Below are 21,651 nucleotides of genomic sequence, written 5' to 3'. Positions count from 1 at the left end.
TCTTTTATAGATTCCTTTATGTTTTCTATGTATACAATCAGGTCACCTGCAAATCAGCACAGCTTTATTTCTTTCCAATCTATATGGATTTTGTTGATTGATTGATTGATTGATTGATTGATTTTGCTGTAGTGTGCTGGCTAAGACTTCTAGTGTCATATTGAATAATAATGACAAGAACAGAAATTCCTACTTTGTTCCTAGTTCTAGGGGAAAGTGTTCTGTTTTTCCTCATTAAGTATGTTAGCTGTAGGTTACTTTTAGATTTTTTTTTAATCAACTAGAGGTAATTTCCTCTATTGCCAACTTTTATCATAAATGGTTGTTGGATTTTTGTCAAATATTCTTTTCATTGTTAATTGATTTGATCATTTGATTTTTGTTCCTTAGCCTGTTGATAGAGTGGATTATAATTGATTTTCTGTTGAACTAGCCTTGCATATCTGGAATAAATTCCACTTGATAATGGCATATGATTCTTTCTAAACATTGTTGGATTTGGTTTGCCATTATTTTGTTGAGGATTTTGTGTCTAGGTTCTTGAGAGATATTAGATTATAGTCTTCTTCCTGTGTGCTGTCTTTGTTTAATTTTAACATCAGGGTAATATTAGCGTCATAAAATGAGTTGGAAAGTATTTCCTCTTCTATTTTATGGGAGAGATTTGTAGAATTAGATTTAATTCTCCATTAAATGTTTTCTCAAAGTGTTTTCTAAAAGTTTGAAACTATCTGAGTATGGAGATTTTAACTATGAGTTCTCATTTTTAAAATGGTTATAGTACTTTTTGGATTATATGTTTCATATTTGTTGAGTTTTGGTAGTTATGATTTTTGAGAAAATTGTCCATTTCTTCTAAATTGTCAAATTGGGTGGCCTAAAACAATAGAAATTTATTCTCTCACAGTTGCGGAAGACAGAAGTCTGAAATGAAGGTGTTGATAGTGCCATGCTCCCTCTAGAGTCTCTAGGGAAGAATCCCTTCCATGCCTCTTTCCTAGATTCTGGTGGCTGCAGAAATCCTGGCATTCCTTGTTGCCTCCATAGTCACATTGTCTTCTCCTCTCTGTTCTTCTCTCTTTGTGTCTGTGCCAGATCTCTGTGTGCCTCTTCTGGCTATCTGGGATAATCACCTTTTACCATGTAAATTGTATCATTCACAAGTTCCAGAGATTGACATGGATATTAATTGGTGATGATGGGGGAGTGATTTTTCCACCTACCACAAAAATTTTCAATTTTCTTGATCTTTCAGAGAACGAGCTTTTGGTTTCATTGATTTTTCTGTATTGATTTTCTAATCTCTATTTGATTAATTTCTGATCAAATCTTTATTATTTCCTTTTTTCTGTTCACTTTAGGTTCAGTTTTCTGCTTTTCCCCAATCTCTGAAAGTAGAAGGTTATGTTATTAACTTGAGATCTTTCTTCTTTTTTAATGTACTTATTTTCAGATCTCTATAAGCCCTGCTTTGGCTGCATCCCATAAATTTTGGTATATTATATATTTGTTTTCATTAAAAGCAAAAGTATGTCTATCCTTTTAAATGTATTGAGTTTTGTTTTATGGGCTAGCATATGCTCTATCCTGGAGAATGTTTCATATACACTTGAGAAACATTTTCTGCTGTTCTTGAGTGAGTGTTCTATTGATCTTTGTTAGGTCTAGTTGGTTTACTGTGTTATTGAAGTCTTCTATTTATTGATTGATCTTTTGCCTAATTGTTGTTTTTGAGGGGGGTGTTGAATCTTCAATTATTATACTGAATTGTCTATTTCTCCTTTCATTTCTGTCAGTTTTGCTTCATATAGTTTGACGCTTTGCTATTAGGTGCATAAATGCTTATAATTGTTATACCTCCCTGATTTATTGACCCTTTTATCATTATAAAATGTCCTTCTTAATTAACTTAGCATTTTTTTTTGTTTTAAAGTGTGCTGTTTCTAATATTATTATAGCCATTCCCTCTTTCTTGTGGTTGCTGTTTGCATTATAATATCTTTTTCCATCCTTCTATTTTTAATCTGTAAGTTTGAATCTAATGTGTCTCTTCCATAGACAGCATGTAGTTGGGTCTTCTTTTTTTTTTTTTTTTTTTTTAATTTTTTTTTTCAACGTTTATTTATTTTTTGGGACAGAGAGAGACAGAGCATGAACGGGCGAGGGTCAGAGAGAGAGGGAGACACAGAATCGGAAACAGGCTCCAGGCTCTGAGCCATCAGCCCAGAGCCCGACGCGGGGCTCGAACTCACGGACCGCGAGATCGTGACCTGGCTGATGTCGGACGCTTAACCGACTGCGCCACCCAGGCGCCCCCCCCTTTTTTTTTTTAATCCTATCTGACAGTTGATGACTTTTGATCAGATTATTTAATCCATTCACATTTAATGTTATTACTGATGTAAGTTGGGTTTATATCTGTCAGTTTTCTTTTGTGTTCTATGTATTTGTGCTTCTATTCCTCCTTATTGCTTCCCTTTGCATTAAGTGCACATCATCACAAAATCATTTGGTGTTTTTTTTTTCAAGAAGAATTCATGCATATTCTCTGAGTTTTTCCATGATCAAGAATGTCTACCTGTTGCATTTGTACTTGAGTAAGATTAACCACTTAAAATACTCATGGTGTGTCCTTTGTTTTCCTTAAAACTTTGTAGACCTTCTTCCATTGTCTTTTGACATTGAAGGATGTTATGGAATAGTCTGGTCTCTGTTATTTTCTTTTTGTACTTTGAAGTAACTTCATTTTTTTCCTGCAAACTTTTTTTCTTTATTCCTAAAGCTAAGTAACTTATTGAGGATGTATTTTAACTTTGACTATATTACATCCAGATGTATATTGTGTCCTTTCAAGCTACAGATTCATTTTTTCCTTTTCATTTAAAAGAACATTTTCTATATGTCTCTGAATATCTTTTGATCCACTTATTGGATTTTTAAATTAGGAAATATCAATTCTCTGTATTGAATTATCTATATTCCTTCTATCCATCATTTTCTCAATAATTGTTTTAATTTTTGACTTTTTTTGTGTGTGGTTCACTCTGGTTATTTCACAACCCTAATTTATTTTTTATTTTTTCTAAGTTTTTCAATAATTGGATAGCAATTTGGTTCTCCATCTTTTCTCCTTAGCTTGGCATTCTCCCTTTCTATTTTTTTAAAAATCTTTTGTCCTATCATCTTAACTTTGAGCTGATATTTTACTCCTTTCAAATTCTTATTAAGTTCTAGAGCATATATCAACTTTCTAGATTTTGCTACTTTTTCCTTAATTGTATTTTTTTCCAACTGGAATTTTAACTGCCTTTGATTTTATGTTCCTTATCTTTCTTTCTTTGTTTGTCTCCTTTTTTCTTTTTAACGTTTATTTATTTTTGGGACAGAGAGAGACAGAGCATGAACGGGGGAGGGGCAGAGAGAGAGGGAGACACAGAATCGGAAACAGGCTCCAGGCTCTGAGCCATCAGCCCAGAGCCCGACGCGGGGCTCGAACTCACGGACCGCGAGATCGTGACCTGGCTGAAGTCGGACGCTTAACCGACTGCGCCACCCAGGCGCCCCTCCTTTTTTCTTTTTAAAAAAAATATATTGGGGCACCTGGGTGGCTCAGTCGGTTAAGTGTCTGACTTCAGCTCAGGTCATGATTTCACACTCTATGAGGTCAAGCCCCATGTCAGGCTCTGTGCTGACAGCTCAGAGCCTGGAGCCTGCTTCAGATTCTGTGTCTTCCCCTCTCTCTGCCCCTCCGCTGCTCATGCTCTGTCTCTCTCTGTCTCAAAAGTAAAAATAAAAGCATTAAAAAATTTTTTTTAATAAAAAATATATATTTGTGTAATTTCCATGCTTTTCTCCTTTAATTTTTCTTAACTTTATATTATCAGTTCTATTTAGATTCTTGCTACCCACAATGTGGTCTTCACACCAGAAACATTGGTATCATCTAGAGGCTTATTAGAAATGTTGAATCAAAGACCCCACCCAGGATCTCCTGAAACAGAAACTGCATTTTAACAAGATCCCCAGATGATCATTATGCACATTAATGTTTGAGAGGCACTGCTCAAACTTCACTGCACACTGAAGTAAACTGGGAGCTTTTAAAGAATACTAATGCTTGATGTTCTGATTTAATCAGTATGGGATATGGCCTAGGCATCATGAGAATTATTTTTTAAATGCAGCGAAGTATGAGAATCACTGACCTAAGCCTTCCATTTATTTATGATATTGTGTGGGTCATTTTTTTCATCATTTTTCTCAGTTTATTTAGTTTACCACTTATTCCTTCCATTCTACCCTCCCCTGTACATATCCAACAACCAAAGTATTGCCTTCTATTTATTCTGTGATCTGAGAGGGAGTATTAAGAGGATAGAGTTGGAAGAGGAGGAGGGGTAGTTCAGTTATGTATGATGGAACAGGACTCAACTCCTTCTTTTGATATTCCATTAAATGTCTAACTTCACCAGCCAGGGATGCATCCCAATTCTTGTGGATGTCATCTTTGAAAATGGCAAGAATTTAGCTCCATTCAGTTGGGAGGCTGGGAGCTTTCACTTTTAAGGGTCTTTCCTTTACTCATCTCAGGACAACCTATGTACCTTCTAGACAGACTTGCTTCTTCCTATGTTGTAGAAAATTAGTGAACAATTCTTAGGTTTTGTTTGTTTGTTTACCTTCTTGTCTTAGTACTACTGTGGGTTTATGGTCAGGTTAGGAGTTCTGTTAAACCATTTAATAACAAAATTTTCAGTTTCACTTAAAAATGTTAATAACTCAGGGTTGTCTAGCACTCTATCCTTCTACTGGTGGTGAATGTTTACTCCTTTTTCCCTTCATTTCATTAGAGAATTAATTAGATAGCCACTGCTTAATTTTACCTTTAGTCTACATGCTATATGGCTATTCACATAAGCCAAGTTTGTGTTTGTATTTTAAGCAAAAATATTTGGCATTTTTGGCATACGTTAGGCTGTAACTATAGACTCCAGTAAGAATTCTTTAAATATCAGCCATTTCATATTTGATTTTAAAAGTTTTCTATATTATGCTCTTAGTATTTATGCTTTAGTTTAAAAAATCATTATTCAAGCAACATAGGTCTATTTCTCAATCTTATAATTATAAATATTGTGTGTCTGTGTATATGCACTATAGCAGATATATAAAAATAATCTGTCTTTCAAATAGGAGTACCTGCATATTCAGGAGTGTTCCTATTAATACTATTGTCAGTGCACCAGATGAGATCTATCCAAGCATAAATAAATTTGATTTACAACTCAAATAACAATGTGGCTCATTATTGGGAAAAAAATTAACAGTTAAAAATAGAGCTCAATTTAAGGTAAAAGAGCTAAAACACCCTTACTGATTCTTAAAAAAAATGAGTCTTATTACAGATTAAATTCTTTTATTAATATATAATAAATTATTTAAACTCACTATACATTAGTGAAGATTTTATTTTTACTTTAGTTTTGATCACACTTCCTATATTTTTTAATTATATAAATGTCTTTTAATTGAGTTGTTTCCAGCTTTTAGTAAGGTTTTTCTGGGGTTAAAAAGGTCTACCAGCTGAATATCTAATAAGTAAAGGTTCAATAATATGTCTAAGGTCAGTGACTAGATATATGGACACGGAAGACACTGAAATATGAGTTACTCACTAATTTAATGCTCCTTCAAATAAAACACCTTGTTTTGATGATACTTTGCAACACCAGCAAATTAAATGAATCCTTTTTATTTTATTTATTTATTTATTCTTTTTTAAAATTTTTTTAATGTTTATTTATTTTTGAGACAGAGAGAGACAGAGCATGAACAGGGGAGGGTCACAGAGAGAGGGAGACACAGAATCTGAAACAGGCTCCGGGCACCGAGCTCCGAGCTGTCAGCACAGAGCCCGATGCGGAGCTCGAACCCACGGACCGTGAGATCATGACCTGGGCCGAAGTCGGATGTTCAACCGACTGAGCCACCCAGGCGCCCCTAAATGAATCCTTTTTAAATAAAAACTAGCTCTGTTGTCTTTAAAAGTCTCTAAAGATTTTCAAAATTTGAATAGCTGACATGTTTTAGTTTATTATTTTACCTTTACTGTCATAAGCCTGAGGTTACTGGAAATTTAGTAGAATATATGAATCAATTTGAGGAGAAGTGACATAAAAATTGAGTCTTCTAATTCAAAAACATATTATAGATTCATTTATTTACATCTTTATTTTTCTTAGAAATGTTTCATAGTTTACAAAGTAGAGACCTTGAATATCTTTCACTATATTTAATTCCTAGGCATTTGATTTTGTTATTGTTGTAAATGCCATTTAAAAATTTTTACTTTTGAGTATTTGTGCTAATATAAAAATGTGTAATTAGCATTCGCATATTGACCTTCTGTCCTATGACTTAAGTTTATTAACCAGTGCTAGTAATTGCTTTGTAGATTCTCTAGGATTTTCTACCTAGGTGATCCTACTGTCTGAAAATTGAAAGTTTTATCTTCTTTATTCCAATTTTTATGCATTTATTCCTTTTCTTTCCTTATTGCACTAAGACCTATAGTACAAATTTGAACAAAAATAGAGAGGTTATCCTTGCTTTCTTCCCAGTCTTAGAAGAAAAGAATTCAGTATTTCACTATAAAGTTTGATGTGTATGCTAATAAACTCACCACCTAGATTCAGTAATTAACCTTTTACTGTATTTGCTTAATCACAAACTATTTAGCAATCCATCTATCGATGGATCAATCTATTTCCTTTTTTGAGTATAATCCAAAGTAAGTTGCAGATATTCATTTGCTTCACCCTAAACAACTAAGTGCACATAGCATTAACTATGGTTAATTGCTTATTTACATTCCTCCTTTTATCCCTTGAATCAAAATTTATATGTAATGAACTGTACAAACCTGAATTGTGTCATTTCATGATTTTTTTCACAAATGCATGCATGCACTTGTGTATGTGTAACCTAGCCCTATTGTGGAAGACAAAATGCACCAGATAATTAAGGAGATTATTTTATTCAGGCTATTGTAATAGGGGAAATATTCATGAATGAGGAGTATCTCAAACAAAAGGATGTGGGCCTAGCATTTTACAGAGATAGGTAAACAGGGGAATCATCCAGAAGTCTTATGGGAGTCATGAGGAAGGATAGTCTACATGAGAATATGAAAGGTATTAGTGGTAGTTGGTAGTTAGCTGTTTTCAGGTAAACAAAAGGTGATGGAATTTAACTGTCTTTGATTTTGGGGAATCACAGGGCTCAGGTAAAATTCGACATTGTCAGTTTCCACTTTTGTTTAAGAAGAATGTTTTTTTGTTTGTTTTGTGGCTGTACTAGATAGTAAGCATCCTTAATGGAGCAAAGAAGAGTTTAAGAAATAGCTTCTCAAGGACACTTGTTGACATCATTTCTGTATAATTAGCTAGACTTATCTTTTGAGAGTTGGTGGCAAAATTCAGTTGTTTTAGAGTCTTAGAGATCAGGTATTTTAAAAGACAGATGTCTGGGGGCACGTGGGTGGCTCAGTAGGTTAAGCATCCAACTTTGGCTCAGGTCATGATCTCATGGTTTGTGGGTTCAAGCCCCATGTCGAGCTCGAGCTCTGTGCTGACAGCTCAGAACCTGGAGCCTGTTTTGGAATCTGTGTCTGCCTCTCTCTCTGCTCCTCTCCCACTTGTGCTCTCTTTCTCTCTCAAAAATAAATAAACATTAAAAAAAATTTAAAAAAAAGTTGTACTAAGAAACAGTGGATCCTTGAAGGTAAGATGTGAGTAGAGGAAAATGTTTTGGTTATGAAGTAACATTCATTGAGTTTCTTGAAGCTCTCAAGTTGGGATATTGATGATTTTTGTGGCGTTAGCTACATTGTTATATGGGGGCACGTATGACCCAAGTATTTTGCTCGACTTTCTTTTCAAGGAGAATTTTGGCTCATGCATGATCTTCTGTGGTCTTGAGTTTTTTAGGCCTTATGCCAAATAGCCTGGCTTCCATTTGCAGGACTTCCTTAGATCTTGAGTAACAGGGCCAACTGCAAGGCAGCCAAAGGATGTGACCGGTTAGAATTTAGGTCTTGGTGATGGCAAGTTAGGAAGGAGGGAGGAAAACTAAAGGTGGTTTGGAGGATTATAGCCAGGTATTGAAGAAAACTGAAAGAATTGAAAAATTGGTAAGGATTGTTAATTTGTACAAGGAACAAAATCCAATTTACACCTAAGTACCAAGAATGATTTTTTTTTCTATCGTTGGAGATGTTAATTATGTTTCTACCAGACAAAACAGAATTTGCCTATCAGTTACCTAGAATTTAGAGTTGCAAAATAGCTCAAAGATATTGAACAGAGGCTAGTCTCTGGTAAACTCAGAAAAGTTTGCTGGAGATGATAAATAGTTTTCCATTGAATATAACAATTCTCTCTGTAGTCACCCTTCTTTTGATCAAAAATAATCTCAAGGAAAAAATATTTTTGATCACATTAAATTTGATCTGATTATTTACATAGGTGCAGCAAGGATGGCAATATACTATACAGACCTTAAATTTGCTTTGCAGGAAATCTTCATAAGGAATCTCAGATTGGATTCTTTTAAAATTGTATTTTAATTCCAGTATAGTTAACAAACTACATTAGTTACCTAACTAACAATATAGTGATTAAGCAATTCTGTATATCACCCAATAGCCATTATAACAAGTACACTCCTTAATCTCCATCACCTGTTACACCCATCCCCCCCTTACCTACCTCCCCTCTGGTTACATAAGTTCTCAAAAATTAAGAGTCAATTTCTTGGCTTGTCTCTCTCTGTCTTTTTTTCCTTTGCTTGTTTGTTTTATTTGTTAAATTCTACATATGAGTGAAATCATATGGTATTTGTCTTTCTCTGACTGACTTATTTCACTTAGCATTGTACTGTCTAGCTCTATCCATGTCACTGCAAATGGCAAGATTTCATTCTTTTTAATGGCTGAATAATATTTCATTGTGTGTGTGTGTGTGTGTGTGTGTGTGTGTGTGTGTGTGTGTGTATCACATCTTCTTTATCCATTCACCTATCGATGGATATTTGGGCTGCTTTTATAATTTGGCTACTGTGAATAATAGTGCTATAAAACAGTATGGTACTAGCACAAAAATAGATACATAGATCAATGGAACAGAATAGAAAACCCAGAAGTAAACCCACAATTTTATGGTCAATTAATCTTTGACAAAGCAGGAAAGAATATCCAATGGGAAAAAGACAGTCTTTTCAACAAATGGTGTTGGGAAAATTGGACAGGCTCATGCAAAAGAATGAAACTGGACCACTTTCTTACACCATACACAAAAATTATTTCAAAATTGATTAAAGACCTGAATGTCAGATTGGACTTTTAAAAGCCTCTTAAAAATAGCAGCCAAGCCAAGAACTTGCCACTTGACTTCACCTATCTTGCTATAAATTTGAGTGAATTCCTCTTTTCTCAAGGTCCTTGCAATATCCAAGCCTGCCAGGACATGACCTTCCTTATTCCCCCTGTGAGGTTGAGGACCTTTTAAGTTTATTCTTATTTATAACATTGTTTATTCATTAGTTTGTGGAAGCACCATTGCTATGAGTCTTCTAGGGAATTCTATGGGAAAATGTGCCCTTAGTTTCACCCTTCATTTCCAATTTTAATTCCTCAAGAGTGAGCTAACCCTTCTGAAGGGGGACCCTCTTTTGTCCTGCCTTAAGAAAATAGTCCCACAGAAATCTCTAGTACTTACGGTGCCCAAGTCTGTTACCCAGACAACATCTGCACTCTTCCCCTATAACATTAATTTTAATAGAGATTTCCTGGGTTTGGATACTTATAATTTATGTGAAGAGGACCTGAGAAAGGATGGATATCAACAGTCTCTGCTGCCTATGTTGAATAAAAGCTGTTGAAACTACTAATAATTATACAGAGAGCAAAAATCCTTACCTTAATGAATAGTTGGCCTTTAGAATAACACTAAATCAAGATTGGTAATTTCTATTTGTTCATTCTCTGTAGACGTTAGCCAGAATTCTGTCCTTAGACAGAAAATATATTACTCCCCACATCAAAAAATAATCCTGTTATACTTCCAAAGCACTTAGCAACCTTTTATATGCCATTCAGGTGTAAATTAGTGAATGTTATTTTTTCTAATCACAGTAGCTATCATGATGTATTAACAGGAAAAGCTAATTGAATAGCAAAAATCTTTGCATGAAATAGCTCTTTCAGTCAGCCCTGCTTTACCATATCATGGAAGCATTGCATTAAATCCTCATAAAGTACAACTGATTATTTAAAATGTAATAATTGACTGTCCTTGGAAAAGAAGTGATATGCGTAGTTGTGTGGAGGGGAACCTCTGTTATAGGCCATTCTACCTGCTGTTTTTCTCACAGTCAGAGCCATCTCTTTGGTATGGGAGGGAGGGAAGCTGAAATGTACTGACCCCTTTGTAGAGCTGGGGATAAGGACCTAAAGGCTTCAGAGAAACATAGCACATGCTGAGCAGCCCACAAAGCCCCCATTATTACTGTGTGGGCAACTCCGTTTGCATCTCATTGAAAATGTTGTCTTGCACATCAACATAAGCAATTAAAAAATAAAAGAGGAAAAACATCCGCCTGCTTGTTTAAGATGCTCAGCAAAAGAAGGGAAGCTTGAGATTTGAGAGAAAAGGGAAGGTTTGTAGTATCAAAATTCCATGCTCACCCCCCCCTACTGAAACTCACCCATAAAGCTACTTTTTGAAAAGCCTTTAAAACAAGGAGGGGGAAGTACTGAAAGCAGCTTTCATGTCTGCCAAAATGTAGGTTCATTAACCAGTGTATAAAAAAATGAAATTTTGGTTCACTTGCTGTGATATTAATTTCAAAATAAATTGAATACAGTGTATTTAATTTTTCAGGATGTTCCTCTGGGGCATGAGCACTGTTTATGGGCTCAGTAAATATATAATACCAAATCTGGATTGATAGAAAAATAGAAACATAAAGCTAAGAAAAATTGAAAAGGAATTCAAGAATCAGGGAGACGGAGTAGGATATGTGAAAAGACATGGGATAAGAAGTTAGATAATGGGACTGTTAAGAAGATACAGGAGTTGTAAAGAATGCACGGGAATGAAGGGAAAGTAAAGAAGTGACCTTCATTTACTGTCTCATCTCTTCCATCTCTGCCTCCCCAGCTCTGCATAGCTGAGTTCCATAATGTTCCATCACCTCACCCTGGGTCATCCATGTCAGTCAGGAAGTTTGAAGATGTTCCAGTCTCCCAGCAGGTGGATTTGTCTATGAAGAGGGGAATCATTCATTAGCTGACTGTACCTAATTTCTGATAGAAGGGCAGGTTCTCCAAACTGACCTATGGATGCACTTCATCCACCAGCACTGAAGTTGCAGTTTAGATCAATGGTGGAGGCTAATGAGATTTGCAGACTGGAATGAATCAGACCTGAATATGCTAAGTACAGTTGATGAACTATAAGCAAAATAGGCAAAGGAAACATTAATTAACAACCAGCCTCAAAATCCAAGGTAGTGGTTGTCCAATGAGAAGAAACGATGCTAACAATTTGTGTGTGACAGAGATAGGATTTGGTTTAAAGGTTGCATGCCATTTTCTGTAAGAAGAGATGGAATGGCCTTGAAAAATGCACTTATGTCACAAAATAGAAGATACACACACACACACACACACACACACACACTGAGCAAGTGTGAAGAATGAAATTAGTGTTTTTTTCTTAATAGTCACTGTTAGTGCATATGATTTCTTTAAATTTTCACAACGTTATGGTGTAGGTATTTTTATCCGCACTTTACAAGCAAGGGAATTTAAGCACATAGAGGTTTACGCCATTACCGAACGAGTGGGCAGCTGATTCATGGTTCAATTCAGCTCTAACACCAGACCCTATCCTCTCTCCATTATAATACCATATTGCCTGCCATGGAAGAGTTACATCTATCCTTGTTACTACAAATTGCATGATAATTGCTTAGTGCCCTGCTTTTTAAACACGAAGAATGCATGCGTGCATATGCATGTCTATATTCTCCCTAAAAGCAGGGCATAGGCTAATTTTATGATAACAATTATGGTTAGGAATATTGTCAAGTCTCCAGAAACCTCCTTGTCACGACTCACCCCATCACCAAGAATACTCAAGGAAATTTTATGGAAAGGAAAAGTGCTAACATGTTTTGAGAATCTATTATGTGACACTTTGCCAGTTGCTTTCCTGGCAACTTTCAAGGTGGATGAGGTATAGATTTTTGTCTTTACCTTTCCTATCCCATTTTTCCCTCAAATCAGCTCTAAGATTACAACCATGTCTTTTTCATTTTTGGTGGGCTGTATCAGTGCTGTTAGGCACCAAACTACACTTTTATGTGATCTCTCTCCTCAGCCCTCTCTTTAAACTAGTTTTCTGGCCACTCTGCTCCCTCTTCCTTGCTTTCCTCAGCCCTCTTCAAATCCTTACTGTCCCTATCTGTCTGTTTATTCACCATGATTCCCTGATGTTGAGCATAACAGGATCTGAAATTTCTAGTCTCCAGAGTGACTTTTAGTCCTGGTCTCTCAGATGCAAAAACTGCTAGAAAATCCTCCATAATGGTTTCCGTTCCTTCATTTGAGGAACAGCAGTGCCCCATATTCTACCCTATCTCTATCTTTTTTTGTCCTATATCCTTAAGCCCTCTGAACCCCAACATGGCAGGACCTAGAGTGTGGTTGTTTGCCACACACACTGAACAAAATTGATGGGAGGAAAAGTGTGCATATGTGTGTGTGTGTGTTTTTACTCAAGCATGTGCCCCATTCTCAGTCACTAAATTTAAATACCCGTGGGGGCTGTGGCACCACACGGGTCAGCTATAGGACATTGTGGACTATAGACAAAGACTGGTTAATTGGTTGAATTGTTCTTTGACTTTCAGTTGGAGACTTTGGTGTTTACGTATAGCTAACATCTATCTTCTCACACTCAAGCTCTGCTACTATTCTTCCCTTACTCTCATTTTCTTCGCCTACAAGTCCCTTACTTCAATGACTTTCACATTCTATTGGAAGTGGTCAGAGGTGCTCTTGGGGTCTACTTGACCCTAAGAAGAAAGCCATGCCTCATTAGTAGTGGGTGGGCTGAGGCTCTGGTTGTTGCTTATGTTTTCCACTACATTAGAAGTGTCCAGCTGGAGAAAATTTGGGGCTAGACCAGAAATCCAGCAAGCACACCAACTTAACACTTCCCATATGTGTGAGCCTGTCTCAATCCTGAACTTAATCATAATCAGCCCACCCACTCGCCCTAATACAGCTGGCACATACAGACCATTCATAGACAGCATCTGCTCCAGGCTGTTACCCCAGACAGGGTCCTGAATACATCTGCTGCTACTCATGCACTTGTCTCCCTAAGACAGGAAGTCCTGAGTCCATAGCCCTGGTTTCTGTTTGACCTCCTATTTTTAACTCACTTTCTTGGCTGAGTGGGCCTTGGCTTCCTTTTCTATTATCATCTCTACCCATCGCTCTAATTTTGGCTCTTCTATAGAGCCTTGGCCCTAGGAATTGCACAAACCTACCTATTATTCTCCAGACCACTACAGCACATTCAAATTCAGGGGTGTTGGACAGTAATTCTCCTTTTTTCATGCAAAAAGAAGTGTCTATGAAGCAGGGCATTTGGCATTTTAGATGTAAAAAGGGGTTTGAGAATGTCTATGGAGTAGAAATTTAAACACGTGCTATTAACATCATATTATTTTTAAGATAATTTTTAAAAGTTATTGAGTATGGTAGAAAGAATACTGAGTAATATTGAGTCTATAGTTCTGGTCTTATGTCTTCCACTGAGTCTCAGTTTCTTAACAACTTGTAAAAGTTTATTATAGTGGGTGATTCCTTTGGTCCTTTCTAGGTGTATGAGTCAGCAATGCTATTAGTCAATCAACAGACAAAAATGATAATACTTCATGATCTAGGTTCTTCTGTAAGTTCTGGATTCTCCTATAAATTTTATGACTTCTTTTTTCAGTCACCCTACAATTAGAGAAGAACAATTCCAAAATAATTAGAAAGACTATATCCTAGTGAATGTGTTCCAGAGTTATGAAAATTTCTTACTCTGAGGCACCGGCTGTCATGACATTCCATTGTTGGTTTTTGCATTATTTTTCATATCTTTCTTTTAACCCAATTTCTTGTATTTCCTAGCAGACATAGGACATGGTTTCTTAAAGTATAACAACAATGATTTCCTTTATCATTCCGTGCTTTAGAACTTTGCTTCAGGTACTTTTAAATGAGCAGTCTCGAAATCTTGGAATTAAATTGCCAGTTATTAGAGATGATATTTCATGCCTCACATGGGGCGCACCTCCTTTTCATATTGCATTTGTGATAGACAGTTCTTTGCATGAATAATAGAATGGCCCTGAATGAATTCACGTCAGCTCTGCCTCAGGGAGAAATGCAAGGTGAGCTCGATGACTCCTAGTGTGATCCTTTGCCTGTTGACATTACTTTTAAACTTTTCTTCTTTAGGCTGCAGCCATGTGTATTAAATAAATGATAAACACCATTTCTCTCACAAGGCCGGTTCACCATTTGAGCTACAAAGAATGCTTTGCAGGTAGTTGAGAGGTTAATATCACTGAATTATTTATTTATTCTGTATAAACATCCCTATTTTCTGCCTCCCTTTCTCTTTTTTTTTTCTTTTTTTTTTTCTTAACTTTTCTAGTGACTGATTCAGAGTAGAAAAAATATATAGTCTCCAGCAGGGACAGATTACAAAGATGGCCTCTGTCTTGGGTGGAAGAAAAAGTACGGGTAACAAATCTTGCTTCTTCTTGTATTGGAGAGGAGTTCATGTTTTTAAAAAACTATGCAAGAAAACATGTGGGAGGATATAGATGTTCAAAAAAGAAAAAAGGGAAGGAGAAGGTAACAGGACATCCTACTACAAGGGCAGACCCCGAAATTGTGCAGAATTCTTGAAATCTGTGTTGTACGTTATTTCCATCCCCTCCCCCATAGAACTTTTTATATTATTATTCAGATGAAAAGTGGATAGACTTAACAAGGGCATTCTTGAAGGGTAAATAAGAGAAGAAGAATTACACAAAGCATCACTCATCCTGAGGAATGAAATCGCCAGGCAGCCATTCCTGCACACCTTATCACTCTTTCAGAAGTCCTTCAAGCATCTCCAAATTTGCAAATGGGAAAATCATTGCATAGGCTCCTGCCTTTCTTTCCTGTCTCATTTCTATCCTATCTTTACACTTCATGTTATCCTTTTCCTATGAGTTATCTCTTTAAATTTTTTACTAAGACTTTGTAGCACATTGGATGACCATTTTCACAAAGAAGCAAAGTTTTTGTGATCATTTTTATGAGTGATCAAAGAGCAACCACATGGAGCTTATTCACAACTATATTATTCCCACATATCCGCTTTGTTCCTCACTCAGAATGCATGCCCCTAAAAGGACTCATCCGAAGTTTGAAAGTCTAAATTGGACTAGCCTAGCCTTCATGGTTTCTGATCTCAGTTCCAGAATCTACCTGTCTGACCGGCAGAGAATATGAGAACATAGGTTCTGAGTGGGTGCTTCCAGTCTACAGACATTTTGGAACCCTATCCCCTGAGGGAGATTTCCCAGTGCACAGAAGTTCCAAAGGGCTGTATAAGACCACCATGAATTTGTCTAAAAAGCAGTTGTCAATTTTTTTTGCTTGGAGGAAAGGAAATCTTAAAAATTGTTTAAAAGCCTGATGCTAACTATTTGGATGCCAGAGTTACAGCTCATGTAAGCAGCTAGGTCTTTTAACTCCAGCTGAATAGACCTGTTTCTTCACCTGCTCCTGCTGCCTCCATTGCTCTGGCTAGCTGGGTCTGTGAGCAGAGTGGAAACAAGGCAAAGAGAAGTCAAGGTGATCCCCTTCATTGTTCTACCCCAGGGTCAGCTCTGCCTCCAGTACTTAAACCTAAATTGCTTGACAAACTAATTTTTCTTTCTTGGTTGCTAGTTTCTCAGTGACACCACCATTCTCTGAGATTATCCAGTTTCAAAACATTGGAGGATTCCTTGACAGTTTCTACTGATTTATCATTCACTCTATTCTATTAATTAAAAAAAAGGTTTCAGGGCACCTGGGTGCCCCAGTCAGTTAAGCCTTTGACTTTGCCTCAGGTCATGATCTCAAGGGTCACGAGTTCCAGCCCCTTGTTGGGCTCAGTACTGACAGCTCAGAGCCTGGAGGCTGCTTCAGATTCTGACTCCCTCTTTCTCTGCCCCTCCCCCACTCATGTTCTGTCTCTCTCCTTCAAAAAGAAATAAACATTGAAAAAAGGTCTCCTATCTGTCCAGTCCTCTTAATTACTACTGCTAAAGTTCCCTTCTTGTCTTGGCTTTATGCTTGAAATACAGCCACACACTAGCTAACACACCTCTGATTTTTCTCTCACATTCTAATGGCATGTGGTACAAGGGAAAGTGAATGAATGGAAGGTCTAACCTGGCCAAATCACTGTAGTGGTTGTTTTGCATGTTCTATCTTACTTAATCCTTACAATATCTCTTTGAGGTAGGTTTTGATGACTTGGTTTTACCAATGTTGAAATGAAGACCTAGAAAATTGGAGAAAATTAGTTCCGTGTCAGGTGGAAAGTGGTAGAGTTAGGAATGAAACCAATGTCAGGTTCACCCCAGAGTCGTTAGAATTTCCGTAATAGCCTGCTGTCTCTCAATAAATACATAACTGAATGGATAAGGAGTGAGTGGGTGAATGTATGAATTCATGCATGAATACAGGAATGAGAGGAATAGTGGGCAAGAGACTTGTAATATAATTTTACGCCTTTTTGAAAATAGGGACTATGGCCTGTTAAGTGCTATTATATCATAAGTAGCTGCTGTCACCACTGCTGTGTGTCTTCAAGCCTGTGACAGTTCTTCCACCTGTACACTCCACAGTCCACATTCTTACTTAGGACAGCAAAGCACAACTTAATCAGTATTGAAAGAATTCTGATTGGGAGCATACTAATGCTTCCTTCAATTAGTTTCCTCCAGAGTTAATCCCATTTACTTTTCCTGTTTGGGCAACCAGCTGTTTGAGGTTGCTGGGCAACCAAGAGTTGAAGGGAGGGAGTTGGAGAGAGATGGAGACCCAGAAGCTTCAACGAAGGTGAATATTAAATGAGAATCAAATGTCAGGATTTATTTTAAGGCACAAACAGATCATTCCAAAGTGAACATTAAAAAAGTGAGTTAAATCCAGTTTAGAACATTTGTTTTTCAGTATTTATATTCTTAGCATAATCTACTTTTTTTTCCGAAACAGTGTGGCAACAAAGAGCCAAGGGGATTAAATGTTGAGTGAAAGGAAAAAAGCATGGCTTCAGGGAAAGCCAGAGCGGTTGTGAAATGGCAGCTCTCCTTTGGGATGATTATGTTGTTTCTGTAGAAGTAGATGAAACACCTGGGTGTGTTCAACCCTACAGAAACTTCAGAAGCACAAAGCAGGGGGCTGGATCCTACAGGAGATACTAGTAGTATAGAGATACAAGTAAATAAATAAATGGATAAATAGATAAATAAATAAATAAATAAATAAATAAATAAATAAATAAATAAATAAAACAAACCTTGGAGGGGCAGGTGATCAAAGCATTACGTACAGGTACCAAAGATAAGAGGAGAAATGGAATGTGGGCATTCATGCCCTAGCTGCATACACTCTAGATACCCATCCCTCTCTATAGTCAATCCTGGGAGAATTGATGGTGGCAGGCTGATCCTTAGAAGGTGGGCCACTATAGCTTCCTCCTGGGAGGAATGAAATAATTGCCTGGAAAAGACAGACTTCTTTCAGATACATTAGCTGAGTGTAAAAGAGAAAGACAGTACAATAACCCAGAAGTAAAGAAAAATCTCTCTGTGATCTTGGGTAAGAAATGTCTTTCTCTTTAGAGCCTCTGCAATATGTCTGCAACATGCTACCTATTTGACAGGGTTATTTTTCATCTAAGAAATACAAGAGTACATTCATGTCTCAAGTTAAGGCCTATACATAACAGAAATTGCAGGAATGGCTGCAAAAATTTCAACTAAAGCTAAAATTTCAAAGCTCACTGGGGGTCATTATGTCACATTTAGCGTGTCAAACACTAATCCTGATTTGAAAACAATGCAGTATTCTTTTTCCTGTAAACAAAATGGAACGTTTCACTTAACTTCCATGGTAATTTAACTGAAATTAAAGAGAGATAGAGAAATTGGGAGATTTAGAATTGTTCTGTTCTATATAAATAGAAGAATAACATGCTTGAAATGTAAACAATTATGTTATTTTTTAAGTTCACTTATTTATTTTCAGAGAGAGAGAGGGTAAGAGTGAGTATGAGTGGGGCAGAGACAGAGAGAGAGGGAGAGAGAGAATCCCAAGCAGACTCTGCACTCTCAGCCCAGGATGTGGGGCTCAAACTCACAAGCCAACCAGAAGATCGTGACCTGAGCCAAAATCAAGAGTCAGACACTTAGACACTTAACTGACTGAGCCACCCAGGTGCCCCAACTATATATCTTTTCAGTAATAAAAATTAAAAACTTTAAAACCTAAAATTAAATTATATATGTACAAATTATATATATATATGTGTGTGTGTGTGTGTGTGTGTGTGTCACTGGAAGTGATTTATATTTAGTAAATATAAATCTATTGTATATCATATGTATTTAAATATGTATTTGTATGCTTATATTTACATATAAATACATATTCAAATTTAAGTCAAATACCCTTTTTACCATGCTGCTGTCAATTCACTTATTTGAACAAGTGACTGAGACAATATAAATGACCATAGCTTCATGAATTAACAGTTTCCATTAATCTTCTTTTCTCCAGTACATGCAGCCAATATGTGGGAGCAGTAAAACAAAACATACACATTCACATATGTACACAGAGTAAGTAAAACATCTGTTCTGTTTGTTTCACATCTTTACTCAGAGTGTTGGGAGAAAGAACCACAGCATTATATTCTTTGTTTTAAAAGCTAGGTCTAACCACCCAATCGTTCAGCATAAAAACATTTCTTTGATGCCACATTAAAGAGGTGCATCCTAAAACTTTAGATCAAAATACAGGTCATTGAATCATCCAGTGCTGGAGCATTGATTCATTATCTCCATATGTGTTTGTAAACATTATGTAGTGTTTAGATGTCTTGATATGATGAGTGATTTTTAACATATGGTTTAGGACTTCCAAGCACAAAATTGGTCAATTGCCTTTGGTTAGTTGCAAGCTTCAGCAGTTGTCCCATGTACTTACACTAAGTTTGGAGGAGAAATTTGGAAGGAAATGATTCCTGGAACTAAGACACCTACTATGCCCAATGCTTGTTCCATTTTCACAAGACAGAATAAAACCACCAGAGGAATTGATTATAGAGAAGGGTGGGCACTCTGAGTGGTGATCTGCAGCATTTTCTGAAGCCAGAGATCCTTGAATTTACTTAATGATAATTTTGTCTTGATTCAAAAGAAACAGAAGTGCAGTGTGGTTCCCAGTGACTAGGATTGGTCTTCCATTGGTCTTTTTTGGTACTCAGATCCAAACTTTGTGGACTAGGATGGCTATAGAAGTAAAATCACCATTCTTTGGCCATTGGAACCATGGTTCCATTGAGACCCAGGAGGCCAGAGGAGCTTCATAGTCTTTTTATATCTTACAGAAGTATCTTTCAGTAGATATATTAGTGTTTGCAATTATTTACTCTCCAGTTTCCTGTAACAGGATTATACATTCCTACCTTTATTGACTTTGAAGTTTGACAAATTATTTGCTTTAGCCAATGGAATGTGAGTGGTTGTGATCCACACCACTTCTGTGCAGAAGCTTTTAGAGGCATCGTTTCTGCCACCACATTTACTTTTTCCCTCTGCCTGTTTCAGATTTGGGCTGCTTATTCAGTTCTTGAATGAGAAGACAGGTAGAGCTATAGCCAAACTGTGTCCAGCTGTAACATGAATGAGCAGTAAATGTGTATTTTGTATGGGGATTATTTGTTAGCAAGGCAAAGCTGACTAGTACAGTTGCCTACCTCAGAGTAGTCTCCCTTTAATTCTTTCCTGAAATAGCTAGAAAGCACATACACCTCTGATATTATCTATATTAAGGTATTATTTGCTTATCCCCTTCATCCCCTTGTGTCAGCCACTCTCAAATATTTCTTGTGATCCCAGAGAATTCTGGTCACAATAATGTAAATAAATTAGTGAACTGAATAAATGATTTAACTCATTAAACGTTTTATTTAAGTCAAGCTCTATAAGATATGAAACGGACAAGATAAAGTGACTGTCCTCATGGAGAGGAGGGCCAGTGAAAATACTAATGCAGTGTGATCATTCTCTAGGTAGAGACACATCCAGGATATTGTGACAGTCCACCCATTCACTCAACAATGTACTCCTATACCTTACTAATCCTTCTTTATTTTCTCTCTACAGTTTTAAGCACCACAAATAAAAATACAGATTTATGCCAAAGGTGACCTAGAGACTGGTTCAGCTTTTGACTACCCTCTTCCTTAACCCCTCTTTCCCTCACATACCACATCATGTATTGCAGCCAGAAAAGAAGCCTGGGCTGAGGCCCAAGGTCTTACATTTGTTATCTGAAGCCTCATTGTCTTCTCCTTCCTCCTCACTCACATGATTCCAAAACCCATCCCCAAGGATGGAGGCTAAGAATTCTAGCAAAAGACTCTCACTCGCAGATGACATCTAACATAGGATGGAATACCTATTTGGGGATGTTATTAAGCCCGTATTGTTGTCTACCTTTCCCTCTTCTCTCCTAACCAACTGCCTTTATTTGAAGCATTTGTTCTAGTTTTCTTCTGATGTGAGTTTTAGGGAATAGGGATCCCTCTTTTTAAACTGGTATCACCTTTACTTTTAAAGACTTAACTCTGCCTTTTGACTATTCTATTGTCCCACTAATATCTATAGCTTTTTAAATCCTTTTCTTTCTATACCTCCCACCACTCACACATTTGACATTATTTTAGAAGTTTATTTTTACCGTTAACATTTATTAACATCCTAACATGGTGATAGGTTTCTTGCTGTGTTTGATTATGTCTATCGAAGATAGATCTGTGTTTAGCTATACTCTCTCTGTCTCTTTCTATCCCAAGTGAAAACAAAGTACACAATGCTAAGCAAACTTTTGTCCTCTATTCTCCTGTGAAATCAAGTTATTATGCTTCACCTGTTGATAGCTTTGCAAAAGAAATCTTGTACGTATGCCATACATCATTCAGAATTTCTACTCTTTGTTTCTGAAGAAATCTCTTCTATAGTGTAGGAAGAACACATTCAAATGGATAAATAATTCATGTTATTTTTAGTAAAATAAATGAATGTGTGATTTGAAGATGCAGTGTTTCACTCCTGGAAACATTGATTGAACTTTGAACATTGATTGAAAGGCCACTGTGTTCAGGGAAGTGTGACAGAAAATAAAGGATTATATAAAAGATGTGGTACCTTCCTTTTGAAAGGTTTACAGTGGGATGTAGGAAAAAAAAA

This window comes from Prionailurus viverrinus, chromosome B3 (genome assembly GCF_022837055.1).
Source record: "Prionailurus viverrinus isolate Anna chromosome B3, UM_Priviv_1.0, whole genome shotgun sequence".
NCBI classification, from domain to species: domain Eukaryota; kingdom Metazoa; phylum Chordata; class Mammalia; order Carnivora; family Felidae; genus Prionailurus; species Prionailurus viverrinus.
The sequence above is the reverse complement of the archived record's forward strand: the minus strand, read 5'-3'. Positions refer to the sequence as shown.